The following is a 16681-nucleotide window of genomic DNA, read 5'->3' on the forward strand; positions in this document are numbered from 1 at the left end:
TTACCCAAGCATAGAGTACAATCTCCACCCCATGCATTGATAAAAGTAATCATCTCAATACGTGCATTTTTTAGATTAAAAAATCTTATTCTAAAATATATCCATTTTTGAAGAAATTTGCAAGCTATCATAGCATGTGTTGTTATCAAAATCAAGTTTTAAACCTCATATGGAATATAATAACTAGTGGTGTTTCCTAAGAAAAGTTTCTAACAAAAACAATAATCTGCTTCTAGAAGCTTCATTTGTGTAAAAAAAAAAATTGATTTCTTCAAATTTTGTGGAGAATTTTAGATTACTAAAATGTCACATAATATTACCATCCAAAAATACGATGCCCAAGTCTAGTGATGATGCAACAAGTGTTACAAAAGTTAGGAATGGATTACAACAATATTCATGAGTGTCCTGTTGATTGTATGCTCTTTCAAGGAGAATATGAGTCCATGGCTACATGTCTAAAGTGTGGTGCTTATACATATCAACAAAACCTACACGATCAAATCATTCCCTAGAAGGATCTCAAACACTTTTTGCTCATACTACGTGTTTGTCACATGTTCCACACATCAAGCATGGGAAGCTTGGCAACATGACAAGTGTAAAATAGATCCATAGATGGTATCCAATGTATCCATGGATGTTAAGCATGGTATCACATTGATTCCATCTTTTCCAAATTTGCATGAGGCAATGAATCGTCGGTTTGGTCTTTGTATGGATGGAATGAATCCATTCGGACTGTGTTCAACCTCTTACAATGTGTGGCTAGTAGCCCTTGTTGACTACAACATTCTATCATGGCTTTCAACAAAGAAACAACACCTAGATTCTTAGCTTGATCATGCCTAGATGCTATAAAGTCAGTAATATAGATGTTTATCTTTGTTCATTAGTTGAGGAGCTTAAGATGTTATGGGAGGAAGGGATTACTATGGAAGATATAAGCAAGCATCTTAGCAGATAATCCACTAATATAAGGGCCATTCTTATGTAGCTCATGCCTAACTTTTCAAGTTTGGTGGTGTGCTCACATAAATGAGTCTCCGTTCTCATTGCTTTTTCTAATATCACACTTGTATAATCACATTGACTAGATACATATGTTGTGGTAGGCCTGTTCACCTCACGTTGTCGTAGAGTTCGTGTAAGAGCTGCTGAACACAGAGTTCAAGTTGCAGCAAGGAATGAGGCTAACAAGAAGAAATCAAATTTTTGATGCCGAAGTTCACTATATTGCTTGTCAAGTAAATTACATGAGGTCCATGTTCACAAAAATCTGTAGTATCTCATAACCAGCTTTGCATTCAGGTGTTCGAGGACAGTTCTACCATTGGCACATAGGCTTGATGAGTTCTGCTGGGTAGCAATTCCTGTGATCAATTCTCAGAAATCCATACAATGCCAATACAATGAAGTTCTGTGGGCAGCAAACCCTTTTTCTGGATGTTGAATTCGGAGGTCAAACACATGAAATTTTGATTCCAACGTGGTTGCAACACATTTGTTCATTTTTATGTCTTTACAATCAAATTGGACACTGCATATCCCATTATCCGTGCTGGTTTCTCATCTAACTTTGCACATCTTCAAATCAAACAGTTTTATATCACCATTATCATAACCTGCCAAAATACACCGCTCTTCATCATTGTAAGCGTTCCCAAAAGTGACCGTCCAACAATCTCTTGCACTTTCTTGTGTTTCAGGCTCAAATGCAACAACGCAACAACAGGGTCATCCTTCTGGCACTGGTCCTAAACGCAAACCCTTCCATCACGCTCAGCTGTTACAATTTCTGGAGCTCCATAACCGATTCCCAATCCACCACATCTATCAATGGCATTTATGATACTTTCATGGCCTTTAACATGGAACACAGGCATGTTCAGCTTCTCTAAATCCCAGATATGAAGATTTCCTTTGAAGTCCCCAGTGGCAAGTTGCCTGTCAATCAGACTGTTGGGCACCCAGAGAGTGTCGTAGATGGTGGTGGTGAGCGACTTGCTTATGTGCGCCAGCATTCGCGGCCTGTTCCTTGAAGAGTTTTGATTTGGGGAAGATGGATTTGACCACCTCCGGTGGCTCCTGTCTCTCCAATGCTTCAATTGGCACTCGCTCTACGATATCAAGACGATATGGTCGCTTGCGTGGAAGAAGAGAGGCATGTCCAGCCCTATCCAAGCTTCAGTAGGAAAATCTGGCTCTGTGATCTCTTTCTGTTGTTCAGAGAGGCTGCCATTGATCCTTTGGGATAGGAACGTCCGGAGCACACAGAAGAAAAATGATAGGCAACAGAAGACAAAAAAGGAGAAGGCAAGGTAGTTCAGATTGTTGCAAGTCGCTACTCTGAAGGCTTGTAATAGAACCGCAAAAATCTGATGACATAGGCTTCCTCACGCTAACCTTGGCGAAAGCTAACGGAGTGCCAGCATGTGATGAGGTAGCGGCCGCAGAGGATTCCGAAACGTGAGAGAAAAGGCCGGAAAGTGAAGATCGGGCAAATGTGCAAGTCGCTTGAAGTTCATAGTTCAACGCACCATGTCTGGGGCCTCAATTCGAGCCCTGTTCTGCTCGAAGACATCAACAATGGCCACCATAGAAGTCCTTCAGAGTATGTACATCTCGAAGACAGTGAGCAAAATGTCGAAGTCCTCCACTTCACCATATGCAAGGTTCCCAAAGCAGCTCTGACGGCCACATTGTCAGTACCCCTGGAAAAGGACATACAAGTCTACACGGTCCACAGCTCGTAAACAGTCGTTTGTCTTAAGCAGCAGCAGTAAAAGTCGTGGCAACCTCCGAAGAAGCTCCGCGACCTCAGAAACATATTTCGATGCCTACATCTGGATCTCAGACTTTCCTCTTCAGATCCCCCCGGCTAATTCCATCGATTCCCTCCTTAATTGCCTGGAAAGAGCAAAAAAAAAAAACTCCTTTTTGCCAAGAATAGGCTAGGCCAACACCAGTAGTGATACTCCAGCCAAGCAAAAAGCTTGCCAAATAGACCATGTTCCAACACAAGAAATGTTGAATCCACGGTAAAGCCTAGAAGACCATCAGGCTTCAGTGTCTTCTAAGGATCATTGCATCAGCTATGTCAATAACCTAGGCTGGTACAAATCACTTGGCTCCTCCTCAGCACAAGCTATTAGTTTCTCCTTCTGTTCATAAAGCACGTCAATCAGAGTGATAAATCTCCTTACCAACTCATTATGAGAAGCTGTCATCTGAGGAATGTTGGCAACAAAAACTGTATGGAAAGTCATAGCAATAGCAAGATAATCGGAAGCTCCCTTTGGCGTCCCACAAAGTTCCTCAAAACTAAAGCAAGCAATGCCACCAGCTGCTTTAGGAACTTTTATTGAGCGAGAGCCTTCTCTCAAAACAGTAAGCTCTATAGGCTTTTCTCCTAGATCCATCCGGACGGGCACCTTTAAGTCGACAATCTAGAGATCCTCTGTGGGTGACATTACTATCACAACCCCAAATTTATAGAAAGTTTCTAAGAGTCTTCTTGTAGACATCCAAGAGTCCATTGAATTGATGTTCCCCTCCTTTCTTTGCAATCTTGACATCGTTGGCAAGGCGAGTTCTAGCATAATCAAGGGAATACACAAGGAGGGAAGAAGCAGTCTTTGAGATAGCCGTAGAGACTGCTCCCATCAAAAAGTCTACGGCAAAGGCATATGGACCCTTCTCCTCCATGGCATATAGTGCTAGTGTATCTTCTTCAAAAATGCTTTATCCCGCATTTTACGTTGACCTTGTTCACGTGCAACCTTTATCTTCATAGCTTAAATGTCGGCTTCTACAAAGCTTCCTTTGATTCCATAGTTTCCTGTACTTTTCTTGGAATTCATCATTGAAATTGACAGCATAATAATATTCTTTGGCATCACTTTTTCATATTTTTCTGACACACCCACAACATGCACACAGACAGAAACACACACAAACACAACACACAAGTGGAGTATGTACATTGTATGCGGGTACTGAAAAGGACAGAAAGATAATGCAGCAATCAAACACAATGAAACACACGCAAAAAGATAACACAGATGCACAACAAAAATGGAGGTGTTTACGGCTTGGATGCGCAGAAGCACGACATCCACCCCCTCTAAACCTGCGCATCCTCCGGATGAGCCAACTATCCAGGATCATCCAAGTTCACAAACAGGTCTAGTCCATCAGTTTCTGGTAGACCTGTTTCTCCATCAGCTTCATCATCCATATTCTCTGCTTCTTCTGCTAGAATTTCTTCTAACTGCTCTTCTTCTGCCAATGCTTCAAGTGCATACTCTTCATCTTCTCTTCTCTTGAAAATCTTGATTTGTTTTCCAGCAATGGGCACCCTCAATGTCCATCCAATTCAGCCAACTCATAGGTAGCATTGTCAAAAACCTGTTTCACCTCATATGGTCCAAACCATCTTTGAACCATTTTTCTCATGCTACTATGCTGATTTTCTAGGCTACTGTCGTAGACTAGAACCCAATCTCCCTCTTTTATGGCTCTAGGCCGCAAGTGATGCCTCAAATCAAACCTGTCCTTGTTTCTGAGTCGGGCTGCCTTCAAACGATCAACTGCTAGCTGCACATCTTCTGTCATTCTCTCTAGTTGACGAATCCAAAGAGCTAGAAGCTCCTCTCTTGATAAATTCTCATGCCATGGAAGAGCACTCCACGTGAGAGCACAGATTTCAGTAGGCATGACAGGTTTTTGCCCATACATCAACTCTGCAGGCATATATCCAGTAGTCACGCTATGTGTAAAGCGATCTGTCCATAATGCAAAAGGTAATAATCTCGGTCAATCTCCAATCCGACCTCTACAAGCTTTTGCCAATGCCTTAACTATCGGTGGATGTCCTATTTCGCTCTTGCCATTCCACTCTAGATTATAGGCAGTAGTAAGAGCCAACTTAATCCCAAGCCGTGAGAAAAATTCTCTAGCTTCATCTACATCTAGCTCTCCATGATCAGCTGTAATCTTGCCTATACATCCATACTTGCAAAATATTTCTTTCAACAAGAATTTACATACTGTAGTGGTGGTCTTCGTCCGCAAAGATCTGCCTTCAACACAGTTTGTAAGATCCTCCCTAGCCAAGACAAGATATCTCATCTGCCAAAGTCCCACTAGCAAAGTAACCAAGTCAACCACCCATTTATAATGCATACATAGCGGATAGGTCGGATGCAACTCATCACGATGCCGCACTAAAGAGTAAAGCTGACAGTCCCTGCAAGTCTCCACAAAGTGGGAAACATCTTTATACATCCCTTTCCACCATTATCTTTCATTGATTTTCTCATAGGTAGCCCACGCACCTCTATGTCCAGCCCAATAACTCTCATGAAACTCTCACATAATCTGTATCTACATAGCTGCCTCACAAACTACTCTCAAGGGTAGGCCACCTCTCTTCTTTGGGTGCTTCCAAAGAAAACCATCTTTCAAGAAATACCCATAAGCCTTTCTTCTGATTTTCTTGAATACATCATCTGTCCAATCAGCTCTTCGAGTCAATGAACTCAGATACTGACCAATTTGCAACCACTCGTCAACATAGAGTTCTTCAGTAAAGGCTTCAACAGTAGATGCATGACAATCATGAACAAGGACAGAAGCTGCAAACTATGTCTCATCATCTTCTGCAAGCATTGACTCCTCATCCTTATATCTCGCTCTAGACAGCATGTTAGCAACTGGATTATCTTTTCCTGCTATATGTCGAAATTCTGGATTCAATGATTTGATGTAGGCAATCCACCGAAGCATCGCTATATCTGGAGTTGAACAGCTAGTAAACATGCCAAGCAAAGGCAAACAATCTGTTTCCACAACAATTGAAGCACTAATAAAATACCCTTTATCACACTTCAGTGCAGTGACTACTCCCCACAACTCTCTTTTAATCTGCAGATATCCCCTCTGCCGATCATTAAGAACTTTAGCTCCAAAGTGGATTGCATATTTGTTCCCATCAGCATCATCCTGTCCCACTGCCCAACCTATGCCAATAGGGCTAGTATCAACTGTCAACATGATTGGCCGTCCACACTGATAATCTGCCTTGCGAAGAGTAGGAGCTAACTGCAATAGCTTCTTAAGTTTACGTATGGGTTTCGAATGCTTCTCATCCCAATGAAATTTATGCCCCTTTCAAAGCAGCTGATAGAGAACATCTACTATGTGAGCAAAATGAGGAATCCAAATCATGTAAAATACACAAGCTCCCACAAATCTCCGCACCTCTGAAGTAGTCGAGCAATACTCTGCAATCCTGCTTATGGCATCCACCTTTGTAGATGAAGGCTTTCTGCCATAATAACCAACCATATGCCCAACTATGATGACTTCATTAACACCAAAGACAAATTTCAGCCCTGAAAGAGCCAAATTTACTTCCTCTAATCGTGTCAATATTTGCTCACAAGCAACCAAGTGTTCAGTCACAAACTGTCTACATCCTCGCAAATCAAGACTCTCATTCTTATAAATCCTATTAGTTAATTGTATTGAAATTTCTTATAAAGTGGTTTAAATCCTATTTTGTACTTTATGATAGTCTACTATACAAACATACTCAACAAATGCCTCACATCGTCTATCACTTACATTGAACAACTCACAATTACGCATGTTGAAGCAAACTCCTTTAGTCTCTACTTTGAAAGATATGGAAGCAATGCAACTTGCTCATGAGTTAGGATATTACAAGCATTTCATAAATGGTAGTGTAGCTAAATGTTTTATACAAAATCTATAAAATTTATATTTTTCCAATATACATGATTAACAAGAAGGCGCTGACTCTATATGGACTAAATTTGACTTTCATAATAAATATATCCCTTACATTAAAGTATTTTATATGGCTATGAAATATATGCTTGTTAGAAATTTAAAGTGTTTTATGTACTTACCTTTGTGTTTCTAAACACCACCAATATCAATGAGAGAATCTACTTGATGTTTTTTATTCTTTCAATAACATTAGTTACTTGTGTTGAAATTTTTTATAAAGTGGTTTAAATCCTATTTTGTACTTTATAACCATCTACTGTATAAGCATACTCAATAAATGCCTCACATCTTCTATCACTTACATTGAACAACTCACAATTATCCATGTTAAAGCAGACTCCTTTAGACTCTACTTTGAAAGATATGGAAGCAATGCAACTTGCTCATGAGTTAGGATATCACAAACATTTCATAAATGGTAGTGCAACTATCTACAAAAGTTGTATTTTTCCAATATACATGATGCAACAAGACAATGACTCTATATGGACTAATTTTGACTTCCATAGTAAATATATCCCTTACCTTAAGGGCTTTTGCATGGCTATAAAATATATGCTTGTTAAAAATTTAAAGTGTTTTATGTAGCTACCTTGGTGTTTTTAAACGCCACTAATATCAATGAGGAGAATCTACTTATTGTTTTTTATTCTTTCAATAACATTAGTTGATTGTGTTGAAATTTCTTATAAAGTGGTCTAAGTCCAATTTTGTACTTTATGTCTTAGCTAACAAATAAGTCTTGATTGATTATAAAATTTATATCTATTTCTTTGGAAACACAAACCATTGGTCAAAGGTTAAATCTTTAGTCTTAGAAAAATCATAAACTTCTAGCTTGGTATATAAATCTTTATTTTATGATATGAAAATTCATTTAGCTAGTCAAGGTGTGAAACTCGTTAATTTTGGCCAAAGTCAATATCCATCTTGTCCATATATTGTTAAGATAGATAGAAATTTTGAATAAAAGATATTTATATATCATACATATACATACAAAAAATGTAAATGGAGTGAGCAATTATTTGACATACTTGTGTCTATTGGTTTACACAAAAAAAGAACCATCACATCATAGGTTATCCAAACTTATTACGATATGGTATTAGATCAAGTTATTAAACCATACCTAGTTAGTGGTGACTCGTTTAAGGTCCTAGTTCATGAAACTTATACATGTCACTTTAAATGATGCTATATCTAAAAGAAAAAACTCCTATTATAATATCTTCAAATCCATAACATTATAAATTTTGGCCATGATAATATATTTTCATACAATGTTTAAGGCTCTTGTATTCTAAATTCTCTCTCCACTCCATCAAACCTTTGTATTCTTACATTAAACTTGGAAATTTCCTAGGTATATACTAGTTAAGCCTCCTTGATGTTTCCACCACCATGCAACATCATATTTTGTTAGTATGCTAGAAAAGATAGAGGTGAAATCCAAATCTTGTAACAGCCACATAGCTTACATTCATCATTTAAGCTCTCAAGATGTCTGATCTCATATTTGTAACATACAAAGTGCCCTTTAAAGATAAACATAAACATAGTGCTCTCTTTCATTCACAAAAGTAAGACATTCATTCAAAGTGGGACTTGGAAAATTCCCAAAATCTCTAATATGGTGTTTCTCTATGTTTTATCTTTATCTCCTACATGTATTGCAATAACAAATTGTATTTCACTTGAATGTTATAATAGTTCTCCCAACTCAAGATTACTCTCTTTCCATTGTCTTGCAACATGGCCCAAAAGGTCTCTTATCTCACTCACACAACTCCAAAAAATGTGTATTTTCATATGCTCAAAAACACCATATTAGAGATTTTGGGAATTTTCCAAGTCCCACTTTGAATAAATGTCTTACTTTTGTGAATGAAAGAGAGTACTATGTTTATGTTTATCTTTAAAGGGCACTTTGTATGTTACAAATATGAGATCACACATCTTGAGAGCTTAAATGATGAATGTAAGCTATGTGGCTATTACGAGATTTAGATTTCACCTCTATCTTTTCAAGCGTACTAACAAAAAATGATGTTTTATGGTGGTAGAAACATCAAGGAGGCTTAACTAGTATATATACCAAGGAAATTTCCAAGTTTAATGTAAGAATACAAAGGTTTGATGGAGTGGAGAGAGAATTTAGAATACAAGAGCCTTAAAGATTGTATAAAAATATGTTATCATGGCCAAAATTTTCAATGTTATGGATTTGAAGATATTATAATACGAGTTTTTTCTTTTAGATATATTATCATTTAAAGTGACATGTATAAGTTTCATGAACTAGGACCTTAAAAGAGTCACCACTAACTAAGTGTGGTTTAATAACTTGATCTAATACCATATAGTAATAAGTTTGGATAACCTATGATGTGATGGTTCTTTTTTTGTGTAAACCAAAAGACACAAGTATGTCAAATAATTGCTCATCCCATTTACAATTTTTGCATGTATATGTATGATATATAAATATCTTTTATTCAAAATTTCTATTTATCTTGACAATATATGGACAAGATGGATATTGGCTTTGGCCAAAATCAACTAGTTTCACACTAGTTTGACTAGCTAAATGAACTTTCATATCATAAAATAAAGATTTATATACCAAACTAGAAGTTTATGATTTTTCTAAGACTAAAGATTTAACCTTTGACTAATAGTTTGTGTTTCTAAAGAAATAGACATAAAAATTATTATCAATTAAGACTTATTTGTTAGCTAAGACACAAAGTACCAAATTGAACTTAAACCACTTTATAAAAAATTTCAACACAATCAACTAATGTCACTGAAAGAATAAAAAACATTAAGTAGATTCTCTCATTGATATTGGTGGCGTTTAAAAACACCAAGGTAACTACATAAAACACTTTAAATTTTTAACAAGCATATATTTCATAGCCATGCAAAAGCCCTTAACGTAAGGGATATATTTACTATGGAAGTCAAAATTAGTCCATGTAGAGTCACTGTCTTGTTGCATCATGTATATTGGAAAAATACAAATTTTGTAGATAGCTGCAATACCATTTATGAAATGTTTGTGATATCCTAACTCATAAGCATGTTGCATTTCTTCCATATCTTTCAAAGTAGAGACTAAAGGAGTCTACTTCAACATGGATAATTGTGAGTTGTTCAATGTAAGTGATAGACGATGTGAGGCATTTGTTGCATATGTTTGTATAGTAGACGGTCATAAAGTACAAAATAGGATTTAAACCACTTTATAAGAAAATTCAACACAATTAACTAATGTTATTGAAAGAATTTAAAAAAATCAAGCAGATTCTCTCATTGATATTGGTGGTGTTTAGAAACACAAAGGTAACTACATAAAACACTTTAAATTTCTAACAAGTATATATTTCATTGCCATAAAAAAGCCTTTAATGTAAGGAATATACTTATTATGAAAGTCAAAATTAGTACATATAGAGTCAGCCCCATTTTCAGGTGTGTTTTTTCTATTTTTTCACGCAAAGAGGTTTTATCCTTGTCAAAATTGTGTCCTAATGTGACAAGTCTGTGCACCCTCTCATCTTGGTTATGTTTTATTTTGTCTACACTTTATTTTGGCCAACTGATTTCTTAGTATTAATTTCTGTGTGTGTTTGCAGACTCAATTTTCTCCTTGTTCTCATGTGAATGCCCTTAATTGTCCTTGGACATCCCGTTTTACCCTTCCGTCCTCTTTCTCTCACAATGTTTTCTCTCCATCCATCTTTTGCTTGGATAATTTATTATTAAATTTTCCTTAAATTTTGTTTTGATGATGTGCATGTTTTGCATGAACACCTACATTTATGTGATTTCCCACGTGTTGATGCATCCATGCTGACATTCTTCACCCTATGTATGCCCCATTTGTCGTGTTAGTCCCACCGTCACAAAATCGACCTCTCCCTCCCGTTGACCTGCATTCTCGTGCATGCGATAAGCGAGGGGAGCCTCATTTTTTACTAGAGGTAATAATCTATTAAACATGATTTTAAAAAACCCCAAATTCCCTCTCCTCCGACACCCCCTCTTCCTTTCTCTCCCCTTGCGTGTAACGTGTCCACTAGTATCATCCAGGACACGTCTTAGCAGTCCATCGGAAAGGATGTCTAGAAAGCTCCGCCCGGCACTCCCATGGAATGTTACGGGTTTGCGATCTAGGACTTTCCGCGTCTGCCACGTAGCAGAAGTATTCTGGAGTCACGCAAACCCGTAACAATCCATGGGAGTGCCGGGCGGAGCTTTCTAGACATCCTTTCCGATGGACTGCTAAGATGTGTCCTGGATGATACTAGTGGACACGTTACATTGTGTACCCCCCTCCCCTCCTCCATTTTCTCCTCCATATCTCCTCCCTCCTCCTACTTCCCCTTCCCTGCTCCATCCCCTCACTACAAGGATATGAGGGAATAGTGACGACCATTTTCAATGCAAATTAGCGGTGTCGCTATTTGCATTGCGCGATGCAAATACTGACAGTACTCAGACGATAGTGAGAAAGAGAGAAAGAGGGAGAAGGATAGCTTCTCGCTGCCGCCGCTGCCGTTCGCGAATAAGAGAAGAAAGTGCACGATGGGCGAAGAGGAACCATCGTCGCGCAGAGGAGCCCCCAAATCAATCCTCGGGCCTTTGCGGTGAGTGCATTTCTCCCTCTTGGTTTGTTTTTGTTTTTTCTCCTTTTCTTTTGTTTGTTTTTACTAAAAATAATGTGTACTGAGGGAGAAATAGAGGAATTGAGAGTGGGAGAGGAAATGAGAGAGGGAGAGGAAGAGAGAAAAAGAAAGAAAGAACGAGAGAGAGCAAATAAACATGAAACATAATAGAGAGAGGGAGGGAGAGAGGAGAAGGAATGGATAAAAAGCAAAGAGAGGGTAAGATCTTGTTCTTTAATTTCTTCTTGTCTTGTTTGTAGTAGTAGTAGCAACATCAACAGCAATAGTAGAGAGAGAGAGAAAGAGATGTTTTGTTAATGGTGTACCTTGGGTGTGTTTGACATTTTGAGAAGGATAGTAGTGGTGGTGGTGGTGGTGATGGTGGTGGTATTAGTAGTAGTAATAGTAGTAGTAGTAGAGAGAGAAAGAGAGAGAGAGAGAGAGGTTTTGTTAAAGGTGCACCTTTGGTGTGTTCGAGGCTTCGAAAAGGCAAGTACTAGTAGTAGTAGTATGTGTTCAACGGTTCGAGAAGGTGAGTACTAGTAGTAGTAGTAGTAGTAGTAGTAGTAGATATATATATATATATATATATAGTTAAGGGTGTACCTTAGGTGTGTTCGACGCTTCGGAAAGGTGTAGAAGGCTTGTGTCTCCAAGCTCGCCGGTAAAGCGAAAGAGAGATTGGACTTGGAGGTGAACAGATGGTTTTATTGACATACTTTGGGCTACCTCCTCCTACGCTTTGCATATCGAGTTATACGTTAATTTCGTTGAGTTATAAGAGAACAAATCCCTTCTCAAACAATTTAAGAAAGAAAGCCATGGATTACTTTCTGGGATTTGGGGAGTGCTCATGTAAGTAAGCTTCCATTCTCATTGGTAATATCTATCATAGCTCATTCAAGTCTGTATTCACTGGATAGATCAGGTATTGGGACATGTTTGGTTATCTCAAGCTATCATGCATGTCCATTGTGTGGGCCATAGTTAGACTCCTGAAGGTCACGAACCATAAAGAAGATGGTATATTAAGGAGACACTACTTTCTTATGCCGGAGGGTCATGAATTGAGGGAAGGTTTTGTTGGATGACTTCCAACACGAATGAACGCCCAAGTTGGTACAAGCTAAAAATGGTGCACACGGAGTCACATCCACATGGAATGTAAGATTTCTTAAACTTCTACAAGTTGCCATATTGGACCCACTTATAGATCAACCACTTGTTGGATCCCATACATATTTTGAAGATTGTAGGTAGCTTACTATGGGACAATATCACAAGAAAAAGAGAGACACTATAGATGCACAAATGGATTTGAAAGAGATAGACAAGATGGAGGCACTTTGGCTAATCAAGTGCTGATAGTCGCTTGCAGCTACCTCACGCTCCTTGGGTTTTGTCCACTAAAAAAGAACACACAGTGAAGCAAATTATCAAGTCTCTGATGGTTATGATGCGTTCTCTCATGTTCGCATTTTCTAAAGACAACCAATTATCAGAGCTAAAATTCCATGATTGGCATGAGATATGTCAGGTTTGTACTACGAATGGATTGTAAGTGGCCTCCATATTTTGCTATTTGGATTCTAGTCATTGTTTGTAATGCTTCTTCGTTTGTGACAGCTTATACCATCGATCGCGATTGTGAGATGCCTTACTCCAGAAATATGCAAGGCGATTGACATATTGTCAAATTTAGTGCAATGGATCTCATAGAAGGAGATAAAGACATTCTCTATTGAATCCGCAAGGCGGGGAGAACTGGATACTGTCTATCTCTTTGAGAAGTACTTGCCCACCAGCATGCTCACAATACAAACCCATCTCCTAGTGCATCTTGTAGAGGAGGTAGAGATTGCGGGACCTGTCCATATGCAATGGATGCTCTTCTTGCATGCTTCATGAAAACTTTGAAAGGCTTTGTGCGACAACGAGCTTGGCCAAAAGGTAGCATGACTAAAGGTTGGTTAGTGTCTGAGGTATTAGTGCATATTTCACAGTGGCTACCAATAGTGGATTCAGACAATAGTATGCTATGGTCACTGAAGGATGATGATAGATTGATCGGAGATGTGGTGGTTGGAAAATGGGGTAGAAAAAAGGATGGATGTTGCAATGGAGGAGAAAGTGAATCATTTTTGTATGTTACACCATTTCTCCATGGAGACATGGCTCGCTAGGTACGAGCAAGACAAGAAAGATCGAGAAGAAGCACGATCTCAATTTCAACGTAGTACACGCCATCAATTGATTCGATATCCCGAGGGCATGGAGGAGATGTCGCAGTGTATATGAACTCGATGGTTGCATGGAGCTTTGACCGTAGTGTCCCGCGAAGGGGCGGAGGCCTGAACTGAGGAGTGGGAATTCTCGAGGGGATGTAATCCAAAGGTGACAACATGTTTAGGGTTTCTAGATTTTATATGAAACAACTAATTAACTGTGTCAATGTACAATACAAAATATATAGTGTGGCATGGTCGCGCAGATGGCATTTTTGCATGGGAGCATATCAACAAAATGTGCTCCATAACAGATTATGGTATCATAGCAAAATTAGAGCAAGAGATCCAATGACGAGCAACTAATCCAAACATTGTTATAAATGAGATGAAGTATTTTGGAAACTTGTAAAGTATTGTCATGGTGGATTACCGTAGCTTCTTGATAACCCTATTCAATGTGCAATGGTTCAAAGCGGTACTGAAAGAGTTGAGGCAATAGTTTGACGAGGTCCATCTGGATTTCTCGAAATAGATTTCAAAAAAATATGGACGGATTTGCATGACACATTTGTATTGCCGGCCCATTGTGAATAGGTGCATGAACTCATGTTTTTTTTAAATTTATTACAACTTGGTACATGTAAAAAAAATTAAATCTCTCTTGTATGTGATTTTGAACAGGAAATTTTCTATCCAAACCCTCGACAACCTCGATGGTGGTATGTTGTATCTTTAGCTCCCCGAAGTGCGAGAGTATATGATGAAAGCAATGTTTCCAACGTAAATGAGGACAGTATGCAAATAGAGGGGTCGATATTGCAAGGGGTGGAGGCCACCCAAAGCTTCGAGCATGTAGAGGAGCCAGAATCGGGTAACAATGATGGAAATACAAGAGTCCAAGAATTCTTTGAGAACGAGGTTGACTCATCCTTTTGTGGTGACCTATCTATCAACCTTCCAGTGTATGTGGAGTTGTGTCAGGAGATTTACATGGAACCATAGGGTACTTCATACTTGGAGCATCCACCTACTCAATTTGTTGATGAATTGCTTATAAGGGTACATAAGATATGCGTTTAAGTAAGATCATTTTTTAAAGATTTATATTACCGTGCTTTGCTTGATTTATATTGATTATGATAAAATTAATTTTTTTCTGTGCAGGTAACCTTTGTGGATATTTGGATCTGCACGATGAGTCGAGGAGCTATGGAAGATCTTCATATGTTTATCTCTAGATCAGATGGCTCAATTCAGAGATATGGCAGATCAGACCGTGCTATTGGATCTACTTCGGTGCACTCTGATGCTTTCGTTTCAAATAGACGAGGTCGACGCTGGAGAGTGTGGTTCTGGGGGATGTTGCGGAGATGTGGATGTAGTGAGCACACAATCGGCTCAGGATACAAGTACTACTCCTCGCTCTTATGCAAGTTCGAGAGAGCGTGGCTCAAGTGGTTATTGTGGAGGTACTGATGTAATGTCTCCATCTCATCGTTATGCTGGAGTTGTATCACCTATGGGATTTGCCACACCTGTGGGGACATCTACTCTAGTCACTCTAGCTTTTGCTCAGCTGTGCGCAAGTGGCACCCCTATGGTAGATACTCCAAAAGATAATACCTCCGTAGGTACACCAGATTTATAGGGGTCTCCTGGATATACCGAGGAGCATGGTCACAAGTGTGGGAGAGGACACATCTTAGGCATACTCTAGATGAATGCCTTGTAGATGATAGGACAAGAGCGGTCATCATGAATTATGAGGGGAGGAAGGTGATGGCTTGTATGAGAGAGTTGTGCCAACAAGTTTTTTGCCACATCTTGGATCATTGGAAGAACATATCGGAGGGGATCAAGGACTACATAGTAGCATCTTTGCATGAGGAGTTTTGGGTACCACCATAGTAGATAGGTTTTCCACTGGCTGGATGATGGAGTGCATGCGTGCGTACATGTCACATAGACAATCGAGCGCATGTTAAGAATGGGGCCTCAAAGCCCGAGTGGCTAGAGGCACATGATTGGCACTGACTCAGGGAGGAGGCTACAAATTCTTCAAGACGTTGGAGACAACAACGTGAGGCAGCAAGAGCACAATTGGAGACAGGAGTGGTCCATCATCTTGGGAGTGGCAGTCACATAACTTATTTGGAGGACTTTGTAAGTTTTTTTTTTGATTGCTTATTTTTTTGCAATATCCCTTGTACTGACAATTGTGTTTCTAACAGTTGTATTTTGTTTTCTTTGCAGCACTCCATTACAAACTGCGATCCCACCAACCTAGAGACTCGATATACAAAGTGACACGGTCTCACTGTATTGATTGACCAATTGTATGGACGTGGTGGCCTAGTAAGTTACTCATCTTTCTTGTCTGTAGTTACTAAATTTAATTAAACGGCATTATTGTATGGTGAACTGATGTGTAGTTATTTCTTTTCTTGCAGAGTTCATTCGATGCTCCTTGGCGGTGGGACAAGCTTTCCGATGGCGAGGATCTATAGCTTGCTCTTGGATCTGTGGCGCGCACATCCTCTTCTTTTCTAGTCATGTGCGCACACATCCTCTTCTTTTTTGGTCATGCGATTTATGTAGGCATTTTCTATGCACTATGTTATTATCATCCTTTGTATCTTGCCATGATTCTACTGTCACTTCCATTACGCGATCTTGTATTTATTTTATGTATCAGTCTTACGGATTCAAGTACACTTTTCTTTCATTTTGATTAGCAATGTACACTTTACTCTAACTCTTTTGTTTGGGCAACCACAAATTTTTTTGTCTCCTAGAACTATTGCTATTAGCGTTGCAAATTTACTACATGTGCCGTTATTAGCGTCGTAGTGTGCATCACAAATCATCACTATAGGTGTTATTATTTGCATCGCTATCAGCGTCGCAAATGTAACACTGATAAAGCGTCACAAATGCGATACCTATAGTGATGATTATAGC

General features: G+C 38.9%; 1 pseudogene; it reads right to left on the minus strand.

The window, feature by feature from the left end:
• Positions 1-1386: 1386 nt before the first annotated feature.
• LOC148030098 (uncharacterized) lies at positions 1387-2042 on the minus strand (annotated as a pseudogene).
• Positions 2043-16681: the final 14639 nt, after the last annotated feature.

This window comes from Lygodium microphyllum, chromosome 10 (assembly GCF_053477565.2).
Source record: "Lygodium microphyllum isolate KBCC chromosome 10, Lygodium_microphyllum_v1.1.10, whole genome shotgun sequence".
Taxonomy (NCBI): domain Eukaryota; kingdom Viridiplantae; phylum Streptophyta; class Polypodiopsida; order Schizaeales; family Lygodiaceae; genus Lygodium; species Lygodium microphyllum.